Source organism: Bufo bufo, chromosome 9 (assembly GCF_905171765.1).
Source record: "Bufo bufo chromosome 9, aBufBuf1.1, whole genome shotgun sequence".
NCBI lineage: Eukaryota > Metazoa > Chordata > Amphibia > Anura > Bufonidae > Bufo > Bufo bufo.
Window position 1 is genome coordinate 109,918,737 of NC_053397.1, and position 25,547 is coordinate 109,944,283.

The following is a 25,547-nucleotide window of genomic DNA, read 5'->3' on the forward strand; positions in this document are numbered from 1 at the left end:
TAAAATCTTGACATCTTATCTTCTGTTTAAGTAACAGATAATCCACAGCAAATCTAGTTTCTAGCACTGCTCCTTTTACGCCTTGTATATCTAAAAGCATGTCTGATAAGGCGATAGAGGTATGATTCAGAGATTTAGCTAAGTCACATGCAATAGAATTTATAGTACGAGTATTATATATAGCCAGTCCAGGCACTCCTAATATAGAGGCGCCCAAACTTGTATATTCTGTACAGCTGAGAAGGGGTAAAGTTGAGTCACAGTCTTCTGATAAAGTCTTGGTAACTGATCTGTAAGCACTCCCGATAGGGGGTTGACTGGGAAGGGCCAAAGTTAGCCTGGATAACGCACAGGGACCTCCAATAACATTAGCAGGAATGTAATTGTAAGTGTTGTTACCACAAGACAAAAAAAATCCCTTAGGGAGCATTATATTCTAGATAAAACTGGGAGTCACAATGGTCTTATTACAACAAATGGAATTATCCAGGGAGCTGGCAAGCCTACTATTCTTTTTTCAAGTGTCGTCAATACACTGCGTGCAAAATTATTAGGCAAATGAGTATTTTGACCACATCATCCTCTCTATGCATGTTGTCTTACTCCAAGCTGTATAGGCTCGAAAGCCTACTACCAATTAAGCATATTAGGTGATGTGCATCTCTGTAATGAGAAGGGGTGTGGTCTAATGACATCAACACCCTATATCAGGTGTGCATAATTATTAGGCAACTTCCTTTCCTTTGGCAAAATAGGTCAAAAGAAGGACTTGACAGGCTCAGAAAAGTCAAAAATAGTGAGATATCTTGCAGAGGGATGCAGCACTCTTAAAATTGCAAAGCTTCTGAAGCGTGATCATCGAACAATCAAGCGTTTAATTCAAAATAGTCAACAGGGTCGCAAGAAGCGTGTGGAAAAACCAAGGCGCAAAATAACTGCCCATGAACTGAGAAAAGTCAAGCGTGCAGCTGCCAAGATGCCACTTGCCACCAGTTTGGCCATATTTCAGAGCTGCAACATCACTGGAGTGCCCAAAAGCAAAAGGTGTGCAATACTCAGAGACATGGCCAAGGTAAGAAAGGCTGAAAGTCGACCACCACTGAACAAGACACACAAGCTGAAACGTCAAGACTGGGCCAAGAAATATCTCAAGACTGATTTTTCTAAGGTTTTATGGACTGATGAAATGAGAGTGAGTCTTGATGGGCCAGATGGATGGGCCCGTGGCTGGATTGGTAAAGGGCAGAGAGCTCCAGTCCGACTCAGACGCCAGCAAGGTGGAGGTGGAGTACTGGTTTGGGCTGGTATCATCAAAGATGAGCTTGTGGGGGCTTTTCGGGTTGAGGATGGAGTCAAGCTCAACTCCCAGTCCTACTGCCAGTTTCTGGAAGACACCTTCTTCAAGCAGTGGTACAGGAAGAAGTCTGCATCCTTCAAGAAAAACATGATTTTCATGCAGGACAATGCTCCATCACACGCGTCCAAGTACTCCACAGCGTGGCTGGCAAGAAAGGGTATAAAAGAAGAAAATCTAATGACATGGCCTCCTTGTTCACCTGATCTGAACCCCATTGAGAACCTGTGGTCCATCATCAAATGTGAGATTTACAAGGAGGGAAAACAGTACACCTCTCTGAACAGTGTCTGAGAGGCTGTGGTTGCTGCTGCACGCAATGTTGATGGTGAACAGATCAAAACACTGACAGAATCCATGGATGGCAGGCTTTTGAGTGTCCTTGCAAAGAAAGGTGGCTATATTGGTCACTGATTTGTTTTTGTTTTGTTTTTGAATGTCAGAAATGTATATTTGTGAATGTTGAGATGTTATATTGGTTTCACTGGTAAAAATAAATAATTGAAATGGGTATATATTTGTTTTTTGTTAGGTTGCCTAATAATTATGCACAGTCATAGTCACCTGCACACACACATATCCCCCTAAAATAGCTAAAACTAAAAACAAACTAAAAACTACTTCCAAAAATATTCAGCTTTGATATTAATGAGTTTTTTGGGTTCATTGAGAACATGGTTGTTGTTCAATAATAAAATTAATCCTCAAAAATACAACTTGCCTAATAATTCTGCACTCCCTGTATAATCATATACACTATTCTTAGGTAATCCACTTTTTATGTCTCTATCACAATATAAAGTCATATCCTGGGAAAAGGTAAAACAAGTCTCTGCTGCAGTCACGTTAATAGTAGTTATCAGCAGACAAACAAATCTCCCAGAATATTGTGGGGTCATCATATTCAGCCTGTGGCAAGGCACTTTTCAGGGAAACTTCTTCTGTGCTCCCCTCTTTGTTCAGGGAATTCACACCTGCTTCACCCTCTTTGTCTTTGTCTGTCACCGGAGAAGAAGCCTCAGGGACCCTTTTCACTTCTAGTGTGAATCCAGATTGGAGCCTCTTCTGTGAGAATCGCTGTTCTGGTGACTGTTACCACTCGGGTGGGTGGTCCAAATGGGAACTTAGTCTGTTTTCGTCCTTTTGCCAGGCACTGGACTATCACCACGTCTCCCGGTTGGAAATGATGCGTAGGTTCCTGTGGAGAGAAAGGAGAGGCACGAGCAACATCTCGTTCAATTTGATCTAAATTTTCTACAAGTTTTCTCACATATTCTGCCTGTACTACTTCTAGATCCCCTTTTTCTATCACAGGGGCCTTTGGACCCCAAGGGGTGGGGAAGGGTCTTCCCATTAGGACCTCAAATGGTGAGTAACCAGTATTCTTATTAGGCTGCATCCTAATTTCTGCTAGGGCTATAGGCAAGAACTTTTTCCAGTTAGTGAATGTACCTCCAGTAATTTTCCTTATTTTCTCTTTAATTGTTCTATTCATTCTATCCACTACCCCTGAACTCTGTGGGTGATAAGGAAGATGAAACTTCCAGTCAATCCTAACTGCTTTGGAAAGCTCCTTACATACCCTGGACGCAATATCTGAGTCAATTTGAACAGGACACCCCCATCTGGGGATGATCTCTTGTAACAAAATTTTTACCACAATTTGTGTGGTTTCATTGGTGGTAGGAAAGACCTCCGGCCATCTAGATAACATATCCACAATTACAAGGAAATACTCCTGCTTTCTTCCTGTCTTTGGGATATGTGTGAAGTCAATTTGTAAGTGAGTGAATGGTGAAGTCGAGTAATTCAGATGCTGATGTTGGGCCTTCTTTGAATTATTTGGGTTGTTTCTAAGATAGATATATAATACACCGTGAAACATAAGATTGTACCTTTGATCTAAGACCTGGTATAAAAATATCTCTCCGAATGAGATCAGTGCTTGCCTGTGCTCCCCTATGGCCAAGACCATGATATTGTGCAATTAAAATCAGGGCGCTTGCAACTAGGATACATGATTTCCCCTCTTTGCAGATAAGACCCATATTAGGGTCTTTTACTGCACCTACCGACTGCCATTCTATTTTTCAAGAGAAGATACAAGCGGCACTTCTGCTTTCAGCGGTGCGGTGCGCGCGTCCCGGGAGGAAGATCCACAGATAATGGTATAGTAAGGACCAGCACTCGCTTCAGTAATAATTTCAAATAGATTTAATGGTCACATACAAATGATAAGTGACGCGTGCGTTTCGGCTACTGTGAGCCTTTGTCAAAACATAGTGTGTACAAGTTACAGACAATTTAAATAGCCCGCGATAGAGCAGGAAATGACATCAGGTTACCATGGCAACATTGTAAACAAAGGACACAACAATGCAGAGATAGTGATAGAACAGGTGGATGAGCAGCTGACATTAATTGCTTGATAGGGCACCAGGCTAGGCACTGCTGTAAGCTGTGAATCATATAATGCTGAGGATATAATATAACATGCTGGATGCTAGTTATTATAACAAACTAATTCAGAGAAAAAAAAAAGGAAAAAAGAGCATAATTAATTCACAGTACACCATGCTTTACACTGCCACATTTTACTAAACCTTGTTATATGATGCAAAATACTGAATGCAGCGGTGCTGCTATTATGCGTGGTAAACTTACGCTCTGATCAAGCACTGAATGATATATTTCCAAAGATATAATATAACATGCTGGATGCTAGTTACTATAGCAAACTAATTCAAAAGAAAAAAGAGGAAAAAGAACATAATTAATGCACAGTACACCATGCTTTACACTGCCACATTTTGCTAAACCTTGTGATATAATGCAAAATACTGAATGCAGCGGTGCTGCTATTATGCGTGGTACACTTACGCCCTGATCAAGCACTAAATGATATAGATTGGAGTCAAGTTCTCTGTGGAAGAAAGAAAGAGGGAACATGTTAAGAGGGTCACTGCACAATAAAGTTTATAAAAAACTGTTTAAGTCATAATCACGATTTAATCCCTTTGGTTCTAGGGTTTGGAGGCGATGGATCCAGAAGGCTTCTCTTTTTTTGAGTATTTTACACCTGTCTCCTCCTCTCCTGGGCAGTGATACGTTCTCTATAATCTGGAAGCGTAGCTGGGAAATGGCATGTCGGTGTTCCTCAAAATGATGTGGGATGGGGAGTAGTAAATTTTTCTTTCTAATAGTAGATTTGTGTTTACAGAAACGGTCTTTCATCCTCATGGAGGTCTCACCGACATACACAAGACCACAGGGACACTTCAGGAGATAGACAACGAAATTACTATTACAAGTGAAGAAGCCATTTATTTTAAATTTTTCCCCTGTGTATGGGTGGGTGAAGTGTTCCCCTTTAATGACACTAGAGCAGTGTATACATTGAAGGCATGGGTATGTCCCATTCTTGGGTGTTGAGAGGGTGGCCTGGCGCTGGGTATGTCTGTCACTACCTACATCAGCCCTGACTAGGATGTCTCGGATGTTTTTGCACCTTTTGTAGCATATCATAGGGGGAGATTGAAATTCCGTGACATTGGGGTAGGCTCTGCTGAGAATACTCCAATGTTTTTTGAGGATAGTCCTGCATTTATTGACCCAGGGGTGGTATTTCACCACAAAAGGGACCCGTGGCGGTTTAACACTAGTAGTGGTACTGTCTTTAGGCGGTTTCGCCTGTTGTGTATTTAACAGATCTCGCGGATAGCCTCTGTCACGGAATTTGTCTAACATTTCCTCCTGACGCGCCGTTCTCATGTCTGTGTCAGACACTATCCTATTCACTCTCTGTAGTTGTGAATAGGGAAGTGATTTTTTGACTGCAGGTGGATGGTTGCTGGTGAAGTGCAGCAGACTGTTGCGGTCAGTATCCTTGGTGTACAGGTCTGTATGTATCTGTCCCTTCTCATCTTTTATGACCCAAGTGTCAAGGAAATTAATTTTAGACATATCTGAATGCATGGTGAACTGCAGTTCCTTCCACACAGAGTTGATGTAATGCATGAATTGTTCGAGGGTTCGAATGTCGCCCCGCCACACGCAAAATATGTCATCGATAAATCGTCTCCAGAAAATGCAGTGGTCCTTATATAAAGTGTCATCATATATATATTCTTTTTCGAACCATGACATATAACAGTTTGCATAAGGCGGTGCGGCATTCGAACCCATCGCGGTCCCCCGCTGCTGGCGAAAAAAAGTGTCCTGAAATAGGAAGTAATTTTCATGCAGTATGGTGGTGAGCAAACTTAGGAAAAAGTTTTTTTCATTGTCATTATAGGTGGATAATGCCAACAACCATTCAACTCTGCCATTCTATTTTGTCACTACTGGTAGCCAAATCCTGGAGGCTGAGCAATAGATTGTCAGTAAGGGTTATGTCTGGAACTAGGGAGAGCATTTGAACTGTTGTTGCCATTCTAATAGCAGCCTCTTTTGCTGCCTGATCAGCTAGGGCATTCCCTTTTAGCTATGTGCGTTTGGAGACCAGTATGTGCCTTACAATGGATAATAGCAACTTTGCTTGGTAATTGGATGGCGGCCAGGAGATCATGTACTAGGGTGGAATGTGAGATTTGTCTCCCATCTGCAGCTATGAAGCCTCTCCTCTGCCAGTTTACCCCATGATCATGTACAACCCCAAAGGCATACTTGGAATCGGTGTATACATTTACATCTTTCCCCTCAAAAAGACAACAAGCTCTAGTGAGGGCAATCCGTTCAGCTGCTTGGGCTGACTGAAAAGGTATAGGATTCGATTCCAGTATAACATCAGGGAGCTGAACCACAGCGTATCCTGCATGATAAGTGTTGTCATTAGGGCGGGAACAGGATCCATCCACAAAAATATCAGGTGCCCCTTCAATGGGTGTGGACTGTCAGGCCTAGGTGAGGTATGTTCATGTAAAGGTTCAGTACATGCATGGGGAGGAGGCAAATCATCCTGCTCTCCCCTATAGCCAAGTAGGGCATTCAGTATAGCCATTGGACCGAATGTGGGTGCTGAGTATTTGATATGAAGTTGAGGATTAGATAGAAACAAAACTTCATATCCAGTCAGTCTTTGTGCTGACATATGTTGCGTATGTATGTTCCTCAATAGGGCGTGAACATTGTGTGAGGTATGCATAGTGGTGGGATGACCTAGGGTAATAGGCGTGGCCATCTCAGCGACCATAGCACAGGCTGCCAAACTCCTGAGACACGCAGGCATGCCCTGAACCTGTACGGGAACCACTTTTGAGAAAAAAAGCAACAGGGCGGAATTTGCCTCCATGATCTTGCGCCAGGACTCCCGCCATGGTTTTACAATTGTCCCTGGCAAATAAGTGAAACATCACGCCATAGTCGGGTAGGCCCAAACCTGGACTTGAAACCATTGCACATTTCAAATGACTAAAAGCTTGTAACATTTCATCAGACCATTTAATGAAGTCAGGCATCTCAGTATTAGTGGCTTGTCTCAGAATATTATCATAGTAGGAACAATCAGCAATCCATTGGCGGCAGTAACCAATCATGCCAAGAAAGGTCAACATGTCTTTCTTGGTTTGTGGGCGGGGAAGACCCAGTACGGAGGTAATTCTGGCATGGCTGATTTTCCTCTCACCTTTACTGAGAACAAAGCCTAAATACTCAACACTTTCCATACGCCATTGTAATTTCTTCCTAGAAACTTTGTGACCACTTTCACATAACCACAGTAATAAACTAACACAGTCTGCCTGGCAGGCCTCCTGAGTAGAACTGCATATGAGGAGATCGTCCACATATTGTAGAAGGACAGATCCATGAGGGGCAGTCCAAGGGCGCAGTGTAACTTGGAGGACAATGGAGTAGACTACTGGGGAGTCTACATAACCCTGAGGCATTCTACACCAAGTATACTGGCGAAATTTAAATGTGAAGGTAAAAAGTGGCCGTGTCTCTTTGTCAACTGGGACAGAAAAAAATGCATTTTTTAAATCAATAACAGCAAAAAACTCTGCATGGGCAGGAATGGCTGATAGCAGAGATGGTACGTCTGGAACCACAGGGTCTATAGGTATGATCCTGTGCATTTACCGCTCTAAGATCCTGAACAAACCTAAAGGTATCATCTGCCTTTCTCACTAGATTGATGGGTGTATTATAGGGGGAGATAATTTCCTCAATAACCCCTGCCTCTAGGAATTCCATCAACATAGACTCAATCCCCTTTTCTTTTTCTGGGGAAAGGGGGTATTGTTTAATGTAAACAGGTGCAGCGCCGGGCTTAAAGGGAGTCTGTCACCACATTTGGGCATATTAGACCGATCAAATAGGGTTATATGATAGTAGCGGGCGCATGCGCAGTAGGTATCGCGATGCCCTGCCAGGAGCGGGCATCGCATTGCGCATGCGCCCGCTACGATTTGGACCGCACAGCCGCAGTGGAAAAGGACAGGGGAGGGGAGTAAACGGGCGGGCAGAGGCACACGGAGGGCGGGGTTATGAGCCGTTTAGGAGGTGCTGCCTGGGGCTCAGAGGATTGAGAGACCGCCCTGGGCACTTGAGAGGGCTCATTAACATAACCTTATAAGTTCATTTTCGGCTAAAAGAAAAGTCCGTTTTCTACAACAAAGGTACCGTTTTTAAGTTCTGGGTGGATCATATAACCCTATTTGATCGGTCTAATATGCCCAAATGTGGTGACAGACTCCCTTTAAGCATTGCCTTATATGGTGTACAAGAGATAAGGCCAACATCTTGGTCCGTATTTGCCCAAACCACAGGAGGTACCGGATCAAGTAGCGGATCCTGAGGTTGGCATTCCAAATACAAAAAACAATTATCCTTTGGAACATGTATGGGCATAACTGAGGATGTGACATGTAGGTATCCCGTCTTGCTAATCCCCAACTGCAACTTTAACAGAACAAACAAATCTCTCCCTTATAAATTCACAGGACAATTTGGAATGATCCTAAAACTGTGTGTGAACATTGACTGGTGCTAGTATGGATGTTGGATCGAGAGGGGAGGAGTTTGATAAGATCTGGTCAGTATCCCATTAATTCCCACAGAGGGCTCAGCATTCTCTCTTGGACCACTATAATAATCCTCACATATAGTACTACTAGTAGCACCAGAATCCACAAGAAAAGGGAGAGGACGTCCCTCTATGGTTAACACAATCAGTGGTGATTCCTTATAGTGGTTTGTATTGAGAGTGAATGCTGGGATACTGTCCCCCAGGCATCCGCATTGTGATGTCTGCTGCCCCCAGGCTACGGGAAAACGAGGGGTATTATTCTGGGGCTGTGGCAGTGTTGGGGGGAGATCTCGGATCTGAACTTGTGGATATGGTTGGGTGCCTTGAGCTTGGGTATCATTTAGGGCAGGTTGCCTGAGTGGGTAAGGGCATCGACTGATCCAGTGGTCAGTTTTCCCACAATTAAAGCAACCTGCCGGACGATTTCTATTATTCCCTCCTCTCCCAGAGCATGGCCCTCTACCCCTTCTTCTGCTACTTCCCCTAGTGAGCTGATTTGAGGGACAATTCCTATCCTGAGTTTGGTAATTGGCCTCTTTAGGTCTTACTATTTCAAAACAACCCGCCGTATCTTTCTCCAGTAACTTATTTTGGAATTGATCTTTATTAAGACTAGGCCATTCGGAGATCATTTGTTTAACAGTAAGCTGGAGATGTGGCTGTAGATTGGTAAGGAAAGTCTGAATGAGCATAGAATGCATATTATCCTGAATACTCATTCCTGCCTCCAGAGTCCAAACTTCATTGAACCTCTTCCAAAAGTCTATAACAGACTCTCCTGATTTTTGTTTACAGGCTACAGCAGTTGGCAACGAGGACCTAGTCGGAAAACACTTCTCCATTTCACACTTAATTTCTTCCCACATTGTGTCTATGCCTGCCTCAGTACTTAATTTATAATTTCCAGCCGGCGTATTCGGAGGCTCTATAGTGCTTATAGAGGGGACCTTACTCCAATCCCAGGGGGAATTGTGTCTAACTATCCCATCTATTATAAGGCGCATATCCTCCTGAGTCAGACATCTCCCTTTACAAGATCTCTTTAAATAATGAAATGTCCCAGATGAAGATGAAGATGAAGAGGGTTTAGGGCAGTGTTTAACAATCTTATTAATATCATCTACTTCAATAGGTTTCTTTAACAAGGTGTCCCCTACAGTCATAAAAGGGAACTGTTCCTCAAGGTCACTGTCCTCATCATGATGAGGTATATGTTCAGGTTTGGGAAAATTATTTTGTGATCTAAGGCGCATGGGAGCTATGACATCGCCAGCACCAACAGCACCAGCTGCTGGATCCTGACCACTCTCATATCAGGCATAGGTTGTGGTAACTGCAGAGGTGGCTGCGGGAGCTGGGGAGCTGTAGGTGGTTGGATGTTGGTAGCAGTATATGCAGCCAGTAAATCTAAGTCATCTTTTGAAAGGGATGGATATATCTGTGGGATATTTCCTAAATAGGGAGGAGAGGGCTTCTGGAGGGAACCCCTTGTCAATTCTTTTTTTTACTCATGTTTCTTTTTATATCCCTCCTGGTTCTCTGCCTTCTGTTTGTTAACCTTTTTATTTGGTCTATCATACCAATATGGTGCATAAGTAAGCCAATTTTCCCCTCCCGACTTCATATACTGCATGTCCCACTGGAGGTCTGGACCATAATATGAGTAAGCTTCAGTGTCACCCAAACATAACCCTTTTACCATATCCATATGGAAGGTGTCATTAGCCCCTTCCCGAGGGAACAAATTTATACTCTTCATCCCCTCTGTCCATCCTGCCATATTTTCCACCCAGGGAGTAACTAAATAATAATCAGTCCCACAGACCCGGGCTACATAATTCTTACATGTTTCTCCTACATTCGGAGGGGGTGGAGAGACCTTTCCTTGCTTTGCACCCATTTCTTATAACTTAATTGAGACGGAGGCAGAGCAAAACTCTCCCCAGGACTGGCTGTACTGAACTGTAAAGGCTCCGACAATTCCTGTCTACTGGGTCAGAGTACTTATGTCTATGCTCAACTTCCTTCTCAACGGACTGTTAGTATTATCCCTTCAAACCGTCACTTGTGTTCACTAATTTCTGGGTTAGCTGGTTTAACCTCGCCAGAAAAGTGGGGCGTCTTACGGTTATCCAGGACACACAATAAAGTTAGTACAGTTTTCACAGTATCATTTGCTGCTTACCTTCAGCATAACAATTACTTCATGCTTTATAACATCATAACATAACAGAAAGCATAAGAAAGCGACAGAAAAGAAGCGATAGAAATTGGGTGACAAGAGAAATCAAGGTGCAGACACTATTTGAATTCCTCTTTTAAATCCTTCCCTAAAGAATTTATCTGTTAGACTTGGCCATTAGTCTATTTATAGTCTATCTTGCCTAAAGATAGATACTGCTCCTTTCAGTTTGTCTAAACTGGATTAAAAAAAGAAGCAACAGAAAAATTTTCGGAAAGCATGGGAATGTCCCCAGTCTTTAAAGACAAGAATGTTCCGTTACTTATCGAATTCCTGTACACTTTATTCCGGACAGAGCCCACAGCTGAAAGTATCCTTTCCTTCTCAGTGCACCTTGATTCCTTTCTTTGTCCCCGGAGACAGGCCTGGAGAACTATCAGTGACACATAGCCTGCTGTCAGTAACAGCTCTGAGTTTATTCTTGACCATACGGGCCTTTTATACATATATCCATCCATACATATAAGAACAGCTGCGGCTCTCATTACAATAGTGCTGACTAGGAACAGTTCCTTAAACAGACAGAAGGTCAATGTAAATATATATTCACCCTCTAGTATGATGTCACCCAACCTCCTGTCCTTCGTATAGATCATATAGCTTATTCTATTTAACCCTTCAACCTCCTCATCCGGTCAGTGACAGACCTTCACCACCAACTTCAGCACAGCCAGGGGTAAACGTCAGCAGGCCGTTCTGAAACGAATGTGTTTGGCGGACAAACCCCACACCGCTGTCACTACCAGAGCTTTGAGACGTTCTCACAGCTCTGTTTCTCCACCCCTGTGATGATGTCACTACCAGAGCTTGGAGGAGTTCTCACTGCTCTGTTTCTCCGCCCCTGGGATGAGGTCATTACTTTCTGTTTCCTTCCTTCCAGCTGTTCCTCCTATGTTTGATTTCTCTGTCTTTAAATCACCCCTCCTCCTTTTGTAGAGTGTGGATTATATTTCTCATTTGAGTTGTAGCTCTTGCTTGAGTATCTTCACTTGTATGCTATCTTTTCACTGGACCTTTGTTCTGCTGCAGCAAGTACTCCGGATATTGCCACCTGTCTTTGGATCCGTCTTCTCTGCTGCCGCAGCACCTTCAGCTAAGTGTGCAGACATTGTAGTGTATCTGTTTGTTTTCTGACCGGATCCGAGGCGACCACGGTTCCCTCCATATACTGAGCAGGGCACCGGTGGCCGTGCCCCTTCCACTATTGTAGGGGTTACAGTGGTCATCAGTCTTAGGTACGCGGGCATGCCTCGTTCCACCATTAGGATCCGGGTATGTGCTTAGCAGCATAGGGAAAGCTTTGAGGGTCTGACAGGGGTCACCCTTTATCCTCTCTAGTTTGGGTCCGGTCAGTGGCTCTATTTTCTGTGTATGCTCTAGTTGCTCACTTACAGCCGTGACAACCACGCAGGAGTTGTGGCGGGGTATAGAACAACAGACCGACGAGTGGTTGCTGCCAGTGAGCCTCAAGCCCGGCCTGGTGGTGTGCAATAATGGGCGAAATCTCGTTGCAGCTCTGGGACTAGCCGGTTTGACGCACATCCCTTGCCTGGCGCATGTGCTGAATTTGGTGGTGCAGAAATTCATTCACAACTACCCCGACATGTCTGAGCTGCTGCATAAAGTGCGGGCCGTCTGTGCACGCTTCCGGTGTTCTCATCCTGCCGCCGCTCGGCTGTCTGCTTTACAGCGTAACTTCGGCCTTCCTGCTCACAGCCTCATATGCGACGTGCTCACCAGGTGGAACTCCACCTTGCACTTGCTGGAGAGACTGTGCGAGCAGCAGCAGGCCATAGTGGAGTTTCAGCTGCAGCACGCACGGGTGAGTCGCACTGCGGAACAGCACCACTTCATCACCAATGACTGGGCCTCCATGCGAGACCTGTGTGCCCTGTTCCGCTGTTTCGAGTACGCCACCAACATGGCCAGTAGCGATGACGCTGTTATCAGCGTTACAATACCACTTCTATGTCTCCTTGAGAAAACACTTAGGGCGATGATGGAAGAGGGGTCATCTCTAACACTTTCAGGCCAGTCTTTTAGAAGTGGCTCAAAAAGAGGATTTTTGCAACAGCAGAGGCCAGGTACAAATTTGGCCAGCCAGGGCCCACTACTGGAGGAGGATGATGATGATGATGATGATGAGGATGGGGATGAAGCATGTTCACAGCGGGGTGGCATCCTACGCAGCTCGGGCCCATCACTGGTGCGTGACTGGGGGGATACAGAGGATGCAGACGATACGCCTCCAACAGAGGACCGCTTGTCCTTACCTTTGGGCAGCCTGGCACACATGAGTGACTACATGCTGCAGTGCCTGCGCAACGACTGCAGAGTTGCCCACATTTAAACGTGTGCTGACTACTGGGTGGCCACCCTGCTGGATCCCCGTTACAAAGACAATGTGCCGTCCTTAATTCCCTCACTGGAGCGTGATCGGAAGATGCGCGACTACAGGCGCACGCTGGTAGACGCGCTTCTGAGAGCATTCCCGACTGACGCCGGGGGACAAGTGGAAGCACAAGGCGAAGGCAGGGGAGGAGGAAGAGGTCGCCAACGCCGCTGTGTCAGCGCCAGCACCAGCACCTCAGAAGGCAGGGTTAGCATGGCCGACATGTGGAAAAGCTTTGTCACCTCGCCGCAACAACCGGCCCAATTGCTGATATGGAGTGTGTTAGCAGGAGGCAGCATTTGAACAACATGGTGGAACATGGTGACTGATGGTTCTGCCCCATTTAACTTCTGGGTCTCCAAATTGTCCACATGGCCAGAGCTTGCCCTGTATGCCTTGGAGGTGCTGGCCTGCCCTGCAGCCAGTGTACTCTCTGAACGTGTATTTAGCACGGCAGGAGGCGTCATGACAGACGCAGCATAATTTATACCACCATCAAACATACATTCTTGTACTCAAGTCAAGTGCAATGATTCTTTGTTTTCTTATTTTTTATTTGTCCCAATATTTTGGGGGCTACCTACCAGAATAAAAAAAATAAAAAAAAACATTGTTGGCTACCTCCTCCACCTACAACACCACATTCACCGCCTCCTCAACCTCTGACTCCATATCCACCTCCTTCTCTGAGTTGCAGATTAATAATTTGTAATTTTTAGTTATTTTATTTCATTTTAAGTTATTTCCCTATCCACATTTGTTTGCAGAGCAGTTGCCATGCTCTTAAGCACATTTTACTGCCTTTTACATCCCTCTAGCCTTTTCAAGGACTATTTTAGAGCCATTTTAATTTTAAAAAAGTGCCAATTTTAGTGCCCTAAATTGAAAAAATTCTTATTTTCAATTGTCGGGTGACATTTTAAAGTTTTTGGCGAATACAAACCCCTGCTGTGCCTGGGTGACAGGGGCCTAAATCTCTCGAAATCCTCTGTTGTATTGCTGGGTGACAAGAACCCCCTTTTGCCGTGAATGAACCCCTGCTGTGCCTGGGTGGCAGGGGCCTAAATCTCTCAAAATACCCTGTTCTTTTGCTGGGTGACATGAACCCCCTTTTGCCGTGAATGAACCCCTGCTCTGCATTGCTGACAGGGAACTAAATTTAGTGAAAACATCTGTTACTGATCGGAAGATGCGCGACTACAAGCGCACGCTGATGATAGCATTCCCACCTGACAGCGGGGGCACAGTGGAAGCACAAGGCGAAGGCAGAGGAGGAGGAAGAGGTCGCCAACGCAGCTGGGGCACCACCAGCACCTGAAAAGGCAGGGTTAGCATGGCCAAAATGTGGAATAGCTTTGTCAGCCTTGGAGGTGCTGACCTGCCCTGCAACCAGTATATATTGTGAATGTGTGTTTAGCACGGCAGAGAGCATTATCACAGGCCGCAGCCAATGTGGACAAGCTTACGTTTATTAAAATGAACCAAGTAGTAGAAAATTGCAGCACACAGTATTTTTCTTTGCTTGTTAAATTTTAATCTTGTATTATCATATGATCATCATGATCCAGTGCAATTACATGGTATATAGGGCAGGCATATGCAAATCAGTTTGGCGACCGGACATTTCGGCCTGTCAGGGTCTTCTTCAGCGGTCTTAATCTAAAAGAGCAATACGTACTTCCGTAAGCAATGGGGTACATGCATAGAGATCAAAAATTGATGAAAAATTATAAAGAGAGGTTTTTTTATATATAGAACACGAAATCAAAACATCTTGAAAAAATATATGGAGGAACTAAAAGCAAGAGACAGTTTGTTAAAGTCTGGGAGTGAACAGAATCGTACCACCAACTATGGTACGGAAGTTGCAATAATGACATACATAAATGCGGTCTGTTGTTCTCATGGTGGGTCACAGGATCTTATTAACTCATGGCCTATTTTGGCCAGTATAAATAGTATATATTCCTGTGTATCTATATGGCCAGTAGACGTATATTGGACTAGACAGCACTAACTGGAGCAGCAACAAGGTAAACATACAGCATAGGCAACATTATTAGACATTCATGCAAGTAGTTATACATTCACCACTGTTAGGAAGGTAGCAAGGGATTAAGGTCCCATCAGTATTTACCTGTAGCTGTGCCCCTGTAGCGTGTGGCGCTGGATGCAGGGCAATGACATGGAAAGTGCGCCCTTTAAAGCGGCGAGGGATGCCAGGCTTGCTGGTCACGTCCGGCGTGAGTCACGTGACACGGGCAGAGCCGACGTGCATTCCAACTGCGTGTCAAGCGCTCAGGCCGGACGTGTGCTGCGCTGTCTGAGAGGCGGAGAATGCCGAGTCATGTGATGTTATCACATGTCTCGGGGGAGGGTCTGTTTCTATTCTAGCCGGTATGCCAAATATGATGAATTATAAGGGCAGACTTTATATAGAACATAAAGGAAATTATTAGCAGCATGCCATATATGAATAATATACAGGTGTCTGGGCATAACAGAATAGGTAATGCCACTGTGGGCAATATATAGTGACCTCTAGAGAAGCGCATATTAAGATAGATAGAATAAATAGACATCTTAGAATAAAGTGGTGAATTAAATGACAGAAGAAGGAGTAATTAGTACATCTCTAGAAAAAATATAGTTATTAAACAATTGATGATATTTCCTGACTCATTGATACAGAAAATAATAATTACATCATACCCCTAATTTCAAGTATAGTGGGTAGAGTGGATGAAAGGAAAGGGTGGGAAAAGGAATGGAGAAAAGGGAGGGAAAGGGGGGGAGAATTATCTCTTACAAGTCGTGTTTCAACGGGTCTGAAAAAGAAAATAAAAAACGTATTAGTTTCATAGAGTCAATCATTTTTACAGTCACATTAAACATTGATGGAAAAATCGCATTCCTGGTTGAGGCCGTGCGGTGAAAGAGTCCCCAGCGTGTGGATCCAGTATGCCTCTCTTTATTTTAAGCGTAAAATCCGGTTACCGCCGTGTCTTGGGGAATCGACTTGCTCCAATACTTGAAAGCGTAATTGCGAGACCCAGTGTTTTTTTTCACTGAAGTGATATGGGACAGGTAACAAGGTGTGTCCAAGTCTGATAGTGGATTTATGTTTGCTAACTCGATCGCGGACATGCTGTGTTGTCTCTCCCACGTATGCCAGGCTGCATGGGCACTTCAGTATATAAATCACAAAACTGGAGTCACACGTGTAGAATCCCTTAATCGGGTATAATCGTCCTGTTCTTGGGTGAGTGACATGTTCACCTCTGATGACACTAGAGCATTGTGCACAGTGTAGACAAGGGAATGTCTTTTGTCGTTGGCTCTTCAAGAATGTCTGTTTGGGTGATTTGGTGAAGCTCCCTATGTCGGCCTTAACTAGTTTATCTCTAATGTTATGGGGTCTTTTGTAGCAAGTGAGCGGGGGTTTGCTGAACTCTACGATATTGGGGTAGGCTTTTGTTAATACTGACCAGTGTTTCCTCAACGCCTGATGAATTTTGGGAACAAGGGGATGATACGTTGTTACGCAGGCCAGTCGTTTAGGCTCATTCCTCCGTGGTGGAGTCATATCACTCATGTTATTTATTGTGGAGTCAAGGAGAGCTTGCGGATACCCTCTTGTCTGGAATTTTTCTGTCATTTCTTTAAGTCTAGATTTTTTTCACGTCGTTATCAGAGACGATGCGGTTGACTCGTATGAATTGTGACTTGGGGAGGGAATTTTTGGTGGCCCTGGGATTGCAACTATTATAATGGAGAAGACTGTTGCGGTCTGTTGGTTTGTTGAAGAGATCTAACGTTATATTGCCCATTGGTTCAAGTTTGACCATCGTGTCCAGGAAGCTTATTTCTTCCTGGCTAGTCTGCATAGTGAAGCACAATTCCAGATAAATTGTGTTAAGGTCCTGAACAAAATTCTCAATGGTGACAATGGGGCCCCTCCATATGCAAAAGATGTCATCAATAAAGCAAAGCCACATGACAGAGAATTGGTGGAATAGAGGGTGTGTGTATACGTGGTCCTTTTTGAAAGCTATCATATAGGCATTTGCATATGGAGGGGCCACATTGGACGGTACCCATTTTCTGGCCATAATATGGATCGCCAAACATGATATTTTTTTATATGTTAGTATGGTTTTTAATAACTCGATACAGAATTCCTGTTGTATCAGGTGGAATCCGGAATGCGTATATAGGAGTCTGGCCGCGGCCTGAGTCCCCTTGTCATGTTCGATAGATGTGTAAAGACTATTGACGTCTAGTGTAACAAGTGTACAGTTCGGTGTTTTATCTGATTGTTGTAGTTTAGAAATACAATCTGTTGTGTCAAGAAGAAAAGATCTGGACGTCTTGATCAATGGGGTGAGGATTTTTTCAAGGTAAATGGCCAATGGAGAGAATACAGAATCCGTGGAGGCCACAATGGGGCGTCCTGGGGGGTCTTGTAGGGTTTTCTGGATCTTGGGTAAAGTGTAAAATACCGGTGTGATAGGATCTTGTTTGGTAAGGAATGTGGCTGTTTTGGAATCGATTACATCTAAACTAGTATGTGTATTAAGGATGTTGGATATAAATTTTTGGACTTGTCTTGTTGGATCCTGCCACAGGGCCTCATATGTTGTATCATCACTTAATTGTCTCCTGATCTCACTCATGTATTTTGTTTTGTCCATTATAACTAGGGCACCACCCTTGTCGGCTGGTTTAATGATAATATCACTCTGTGTTTGTAATGAATCTAGGGCCATCCTTTCCTCTGCTGTTAGATTATTGGTATGTTTGTAATGACCTTGTGTATTATCTTTTAAGATTTCATGTAAAGTCTTTTGGGCAAAGGAGATAAAAGTTTCTACTGGGTGTTTATTGCGTGGCGGCATAAATGAGCTCTTGTTCCTGAGGCCTAGTGATTCCAAAGATAATGCGCTAGGTGAATCAGTGGTGATTACTGGTCCTGGTTCCATTTCGCTAAAGTGTACTTTAAGTCTCAAGGTCCGGTAAAACCTCTGGAGCTCTTGTTCCAGAGTAAATGTGTTTAGGCTTGGTGTTGGGCAGAAGGATAGTCCCTTCTGTTAAATATAAGTCTGTTCTGGGGATAGGTTGGTGGAGGAGATATTAACAACTAAGTTGTTCTCCTTACTTGGGATCTTGTCTGTATGTGACTTCCTTGACCGTTTGCTCCCGCCTCTCCTAGTGCGCCTAGTCCTGGTCTGTCTCTTCTCCTTCGGTTGCCTAAAAAATGAGCCGGGCGTCTGTAGCCTCCTGATCGATCACTATCCGATGAGGAACCAGGGCCTGAATAATGATGGTATCTGTTATCCCAAGAATTATATTGTGGGTTTCCCTTCCACCTGTAGACGTTATCCAAGCGGTAGTCTTCTGCGTCACGTATGAATTTTAGTCGCTTATTCTGTTCTGTGATTTTTCTATATTTGCTCAGTTGTTTGTCAATTCTCTCTTTAGCTCTTTTCCAGTCCTCTTCAGGTGCTGATGTGGTGAGGGTAGTTTCTGTGGTTTCAATCTTCTTGGACAACTCTTCTATTGACTTTTGTAGTTGTTCTAACATGAGAAGGATTATGTCAAAGGAGCACTTATTCAAGATATTCTCGAATCGTGTACAGAATTCTGCGTTGTCCGCGAACAATGTGGGTTTCAGTCTTGATCGCAGACCTCTTGGTATACGATTCTTCTTGTACTACTCGGCAAGAGTACTGCAATGGAGCTCCCATCCAATCAGACGTTTGCGATCTCTTTCATAGTCGCGTATCTTTAATTCGTGGCTGGGTATGTGCAGGAAATTGCTGGGTAGGTTTGCTCCAGAAACAATGCTGTCAGCAGTGTTAGTATCATATGAGAACACATTTGACATGTTCTGATAGGGTGTTGGTAACTCGCAGTACCATTCAATCTGTTAAATTTGGAGTACCGCACACCGTTGATTGCTGGTGCCAGCAAGGACTTGTTTAGTCGTGATCAAGTAGTAGAAAATTGCAGCGCACAGTATTTTTCTTTGCTTGTTAAATTTTAATCTTGCATCATCATATGATCATCATGATCCAGTGCAATTACAGGGTATATAGGGCAGGCATGTGCAAATCAGTATGGCGACTGGACGTTTCGGCCTGTCAGGGCCTTCTTCAGCGGTCTTAATCTAAAACAGAGAAATACGTATGGAAAGGGGGGGGGGGGAATTATCTCACCCTTACAAGTCGTGATTTCAACGGGTAATTTCAGACCCGTTGAAATCCCGACTTGTAAGGGTGAGATAGTTTCCCCCCTCCTTTCCCTACCTTTCCCATGTCCTGTTCCTCCATTCCTTTTCCCACCCTCCCTTTCCTATCCTTCCATCCACTCTACCCACTATACTTGAAATTAGGGATATGATGTAATTTATTATTTTCTGTATCAATGAGTCAGGAAATATCATCAATTGTTTAATAACTATATTTTTTCTAGAGATGTACTAATTACTCCTTCTTCTGTCATTTAATTCACCACTTTATTCTAAGATGTCTATTTATTCTATCTATCTTAATATGCGCTTCTCTAGAGGTCACTATATATTGCCCACAGTGGCATTACCTATTCTGTTATGCCCAGACACCTGTATATTATTCATATATGGCATGCTGCTAATAATTTCCTTTATGTTCTATATAAAGTCTGCCCTTTATAATTCATCATATTTGGCATACCGGCTAGAATAGAAACAGACCCTCCCCCGAGACATGTGATAACATCACATGACTCGGCATTCTCCGCCTCTCAGACAGCGCAGCACACGTCCGGCCTGAGCGCTTGACACGCAGTTGGAATGCACGTCGGCTCTGCCCGTGTCACGTGACTCACGCCGGACGTGACCAGCAAGCCTGGCATCCCTCGCCGCTTTAAAGGGCGCACTTTCCATGTCATTGCCCTGCATCCAGCGCCACACGCTACAGGGGCACAGCTACAGGTAAATACTGATGGGACCTTAACCCGTTGCTACCTTCCTAACAGTGGTGAATGTATAACTACTTGCATGAATGTCTAATAATGTTGCCTATGCTGTATGTTTACCTTGTTGCTGCTCCAGTTAGTGCTGTCTAGTCCAATATACGTCTACTGGCCATATAGATACACAGGTATATATACTATTTATACTGGCCAAAATAGGCCATGAGTTAATAAGATCCTGTGACCCACCATGAGAACAACAGACAGCATTTATGTATGTCATTATTGCAACTTCCGTACCATAGTTGGTGGTACGATTCTGTTCACTCCCAGACTTTAACAAACTGTCTCTTGCTTTTAGTTCCTCCATATATTTTTTCAATATGTTTTGATTTTGTGTTCTATATATAAAAACCTCTCTTTATAATTTTTCATCAATTTTTGATCTCTATGCATGTACCCCATTGCTTACGGAAGTACGTATTGCTCTGTTTTATATTTAGACGGCTGAAGAAGGCCTTGACAGGCCGAAACGTTCGGTCGCCATACTGATTTGCACATGCCTGCTCTATATACCCTGTAATTGCACTGGATCATGATGATCATATGATGATACAAGATTAAAATTTAGCAAGCAAAGAAAAATACTGTGTGCTGCAATTTTCTACTACTTGATCACGACTAAACAAGTCCTTGCTGGCACCAGCAATCAACGGTGTGCTGTACTCCAAATTTAACATATTAAAATGAACCAGGCATGGATCCCACAGGACTTGTCCGTACCTTGTGCAGAATAGACATTTATACCAGCCTCAACCATCCATTCTTGCACTCAAGTGCACTTATTCTTTGTTTTATTTTGTTATATGTCCCAATATTTTGGGGGATACCCCAATTTAAAATAAAAAATAACACAAATCAGTGTTGGCTACCTATTCCTCCTTTACCGCCGCTTCCACCTACACTGCCACGTCAACCTACACCGCCACATCCACCCATCCACCGCCTCCTCAACCTCCTACTCCTAGATCCAGATTGTTATTTTTAATTTTTCTGTATTTTGTTATTTTAAGTCATTTCCCTATCCACATTTGTTTTCAGAACAGTTGTCATGCTCTTAAGCACGTTTTGATGCCTTTTGCAGCCCTCTAGCCCTTTCCAGCACTATTTTAGAGCCAGTTTAGTGCCCAAAAGTTTGGGTCCCCATTGACTTCAATGGGGTGGTTCGGGGTCAAGTTCGGGTCCCGAACCCGAACATCCAGGTGTCCGCTCAACTCTACTGATGACCTATCCTCAAGTATCTGATCGGTGGGGGTCCAACACCTGGGACCCTGGCCGATCAGCGGTTTAAGAAGGCATGGTGCTCCTGTGAGTGCTGTAGTCTTCTCTCTGCTTTTCCAAGGCCAGTGACGTTGCGTCCATCACTCATGTGGCCTAGATGCAGCTTTGCCCCATCCAAGTGAATGGTGCTGAGCTGCAATACCAAGCATAGCCTCTATACTATATACGGCGTTGTGCTTGGTGAGCTGTGAGAAGGCAGTGGCACTCACAGAAGCACCGGTGCCTTCTCAAAACAGCAGATCGACGGGGGTCCTCTTGGACCCCACCGATCAGATTCTGATGACCTATCCAGAAGATAGATCATCCGTACAAAAATCTCAGAAAACATTTTTTAAACATTTTTCCAAATTAAGAAGATGGTGTTAGGCAAATATTTCAGTTGGGTGCAAATGGTAGTATGGTTCCCAAAGTGTATTCACCGGGGAAAAAAATTGTCACAAATATTTAAATACATAAACGTGACCCAAACATATGGTATGATGCACAGCAAAGTTAGTAGCAAAAAAATTTCCTTGCATTTAAAGAAGCACTCCTATATTATTATTATTTTTTTATTCTCTGGCACTTTAGAAAGGTACTCAATTGTCACAGATGTGGTGTGGGAGGGAAACTTCACACTGAGCGCAGGAGGAAAGAGGATAGGAACTAGGCATGGAAACTAGGGTAAAGGAGAAGTTCACCTCCTAGAACAACCTTAACCCAAGTCCTGAATAACTATCAGTATGAACTGACCTCGATGGTAGGAAAGTTCATACACAGGAACCTAGAGCCCTAACACCCCCTGAAGGACCCTGGTTTAGTGACAGGACTTGAGACAACTTATTTCTCCACCAGAAGGATGATCAGTAGTCTCCCTCAGGCCTAGATACAAAAGACATGGAAATACTACAAACAAAATACAAATGGGGGAGATGACACTTAACTTCACGTGGAGCAAAGGAAGCGCCAGGAGCTCAACCAAGATCCAACGACCAGCTAGCCCAGAGTCCAGAATCTGAAGCTATAAACTGCACCCCCAAAAGGGGTAAGCTGTAATAAATAATGGAAGTTAAATGACCAAACCAACCACTCCTACCAGAGGTGTGGTCATTACCAAAACAACACAGACACAAAAAATCCACAAGGAACCATTCAGATTAACCCATGTGTTGCCAGTCTCTCTGATCTCCTGGCACCTGTCCGTGACATCAGTATAAAGTATAGTGAATGTGGTCTTCTTAATGGTGACTGTGTCTGTGAGTTATCCCCTCCATTCTTATCTTAGCTGTCATGTGACTGACACTGACTCTCCACCTGACACAGCATCTTATGTATCAACAGGAAGTCACTTTCTCCATTCATTCTTATGAGACTGACATCAAGGCTCTCATAGGAGTGAATAGAGAAACTGACTTCCTGTTCACACAAAAGAAGCTGTGTCAACTAGAAAGTTAGCATGTCAGTCACATGACACAGCCAAGGAGCAGAAGAGTGGTTGGCTCACAGATACAGTCACCGTTGAGAAGACTACATTCACTACAATTGTAGTATCTTTCTAACTGGCCAGATAATACAAATATTTGTGGGAATGCTTCTTAAATATTGGGACTTGAGGAGGAAATATAATCAAAGAAGTATAAGGCTACTTTCACACTGGCGTTTTGGTTTCCGTTTGTGAGATTCGTTTCAGGGCTCTCACAAGCGGTCCAAAACGGATCAGTTTTGCGCTAATGCATTCTGAATGGATAAGAATCCGTTCAGAATGCATCAGTTTGCCAGCGTTTTGGTGTCCGCCTGACGATGCGGAGGCAAATGGATCTGTTCTGACACACAAAGTAAGTCAATGGGGACGGGTCCATTTTCACTGACACAATATGGCACAATAGAAAACGGATCCGTCCCCCATTGACTTTCAACGGTGTTCAAGACGGAACCGTTTTGGCTATGTTACAGATAATACAAACGGATCCGTTCTGAACAGATGCATGCGGTTTTATTATCGGTGCGGATCCGTCTGCGCAGATCCATGACGGATCGGCACACCAAACGCGAGTGTGAAAGTAGCTTAATACTTTTGCATTAGCATAGTGCCATATAACTGAGACAACGCTAGGTGTCCAAGCAGTAGATTACAAGTGTAAAACCCCAAACCAAGTAGATGGATGGTGCCTCTCTATGTTTATCTCGATGAAGCAAATGCTTCATTAACCCCAAAGGGAGGGGGAGAAACAGGAGACTTGGCTGCACAAATAGACATTAAACGTTGAACACCTAAGGTTACTTTCACACTGGCGTTTCTGGGTCCGCTTGTGAGATCCGTTTCAGGGCTCTCACAAGCGGCCCAAAACGGATCAGTTAAGCCCCAATGCATTCTGAATGGATAAGGGTCCGTTCAGAATGCATCAATTTGGCTGCGTTTGGTCTCCGTTGCGTTTTTTAGGCGGTCACTAAAACGCAGCTTGCAGCGTTTTGGTGCCCGCCTGACTATGCGAAGCCAAACGGATGTACAATGTAAGTCAATGGGGACGGATCCGTTTTTCACTGACACAATATGGTGCAATTGAAAACGGATCTGTCCCCCATTGACTTTCAATGTAAGTCAGGACGGATCCGTTTTGACTTAGGCCCCTTTCACACGGGCGAGTATTCCGCGCGGGTGCAATGCGTGAGTTGAACGCATTGCACCCGCACTGAATCCTGACCCATTCATTTCTATGGGGCTGTGCACACGAGCAGTGATTTTCACGCATCACTTGTGCGTTGCGTGAAAATCGCAGCATGCTCCTCTTTGTTCGTTTTTCACGTAACGCAGGCCCCATAGAAAGGAATGGGGTTGTGTGAAAATCGCAAGCATCCGCAAGCAAGTGCGGATGCAGTGCGATTTTCACGCACGGTTGCTAAGTGACTATCGGGATGGGGACCCGATCATTATTATTTTCCCTTATAACATGGTTATAAGGGAAAATAATAGCATTCTGAATACAGAATGCATAGTACAATAGGGCTGGAGGGGTTAAAAAATATAAAAATAAAATTTAACTCACCTTAATCCACTTGTTCGCGCAGCCGGCATCTCTTCTGTCTTCATCTGTGAGCAATAGGACCTTTGATGACGTCACTACGCTCATCACATGATCCTTCACCATGGTGATGGATCATGTGATGGACCATGTGATGAACGCAGTGACGTCATCAAAGGTCCTATTGCTCACAGATGAAGACAGAAGAGATGCCGGCTGCGCGAACAAGTGGATTAAGGTGAGTTAAATATTTTTTAATTTTTTTTTAACCCCTCCAGCCCTATTGTACTATGCATTCTGTATTCAGAATGCTATTATTTTTCCTTATAACCATGCTATAAGGGGAAATAATACAATCTACACTACAACTAACCCAAACCTGAACTTCTGTGAAGAAGTTCGGGTCTGGGTACCATAGTCAGTTTTTTGTCACGCGCTTGCAAAACACATTGCACCCGCGCGATAAAAACTGAACATCGGAACGCAATCGCAGTCAAAACTGACTGCAATTGCATTCCTACTCGCGCGGGTTTGCCGCAATGCATCGGGACGCATCCGGACCTAATCCGGACACGCTCGTCTGCAAGGGGCCTTAGACTTTTTTTTGAATGAATAATGCAAACGGATCCGTTATGAACGGATACAAGCGTTTGCATTATCGGTGCGGATCCATCTGTGCAGATACAAGACGGATCCGCACTGAACGCCAGTGTGAAAGTAGCCTTAGACCCGTTCACATAATTGGGGTCATTTATCAAACTGGTGTAAAGTAGAACTGGCTTAGTTGTCCATAGCAACTAATCAGATTCCACCTTTCATTTTCAAAAGGAGCTGTCTAAAATTAAAAGTGGAATCTGGTTGCTATGGGCAACTAAGCCAGTTCTACGTTACACCAGTTTGATAAATGACCCCAAATGTTTTTTGGGGCTGCTTTACATGTGTTTTCCACATGGAATCTGTGACAAAAATGCCTCTAAAATGCCTCTTATTCATTTCAATGGCAGAAAAAAAACTTGTTTTTCCCCACTCTGAAAAAAACTGTGTGGAAAAAAGAAGCAGTAAGCTCTATCTTGGAGGAGCGGAATCTGTGCTGATTCTCCCATTAAAGTGAAAGGGAAGGTGAAAAAAATGTGCCAAAAAATGCATCAAAATGGAGCAGAAAATCATCTCGGATTCTGTACTGATCTTTTTTAGTGCATTTTCAAAATCCTTCTCCTAAGGCCGAATGCACACGGCCG

General features: G+C 43.9%; 1 protein-coding gene across 5 annotated transcripts in view; it reads left to right on the forward strand.

Moving 5' to 3' along the window:
• The window catches only part of PLA2G4A (phospholipase A2 group IVA), a 331,217-nt gene that overhangs the window by 90,372 nt on the left and 215,298 nt on the right, over positions 1-25,547 (forward strand). Inside the window, exon 1 of one of the 5 annotated variants that reach the window (XM_040407272.1) lies at positions 14,963-14,973. The exons of the other annotated variants lie outside the window; for them this stretch is intronic. The gene's annotated coding sequence lies outside the window, so the exon portion shown is untranslated. Of the gene's footprint in view, positions 1-14,962; positions 14,974-25,547 lie in introns of those variants that run through there. 5 annotated transcript variants of the gene reach the window in all.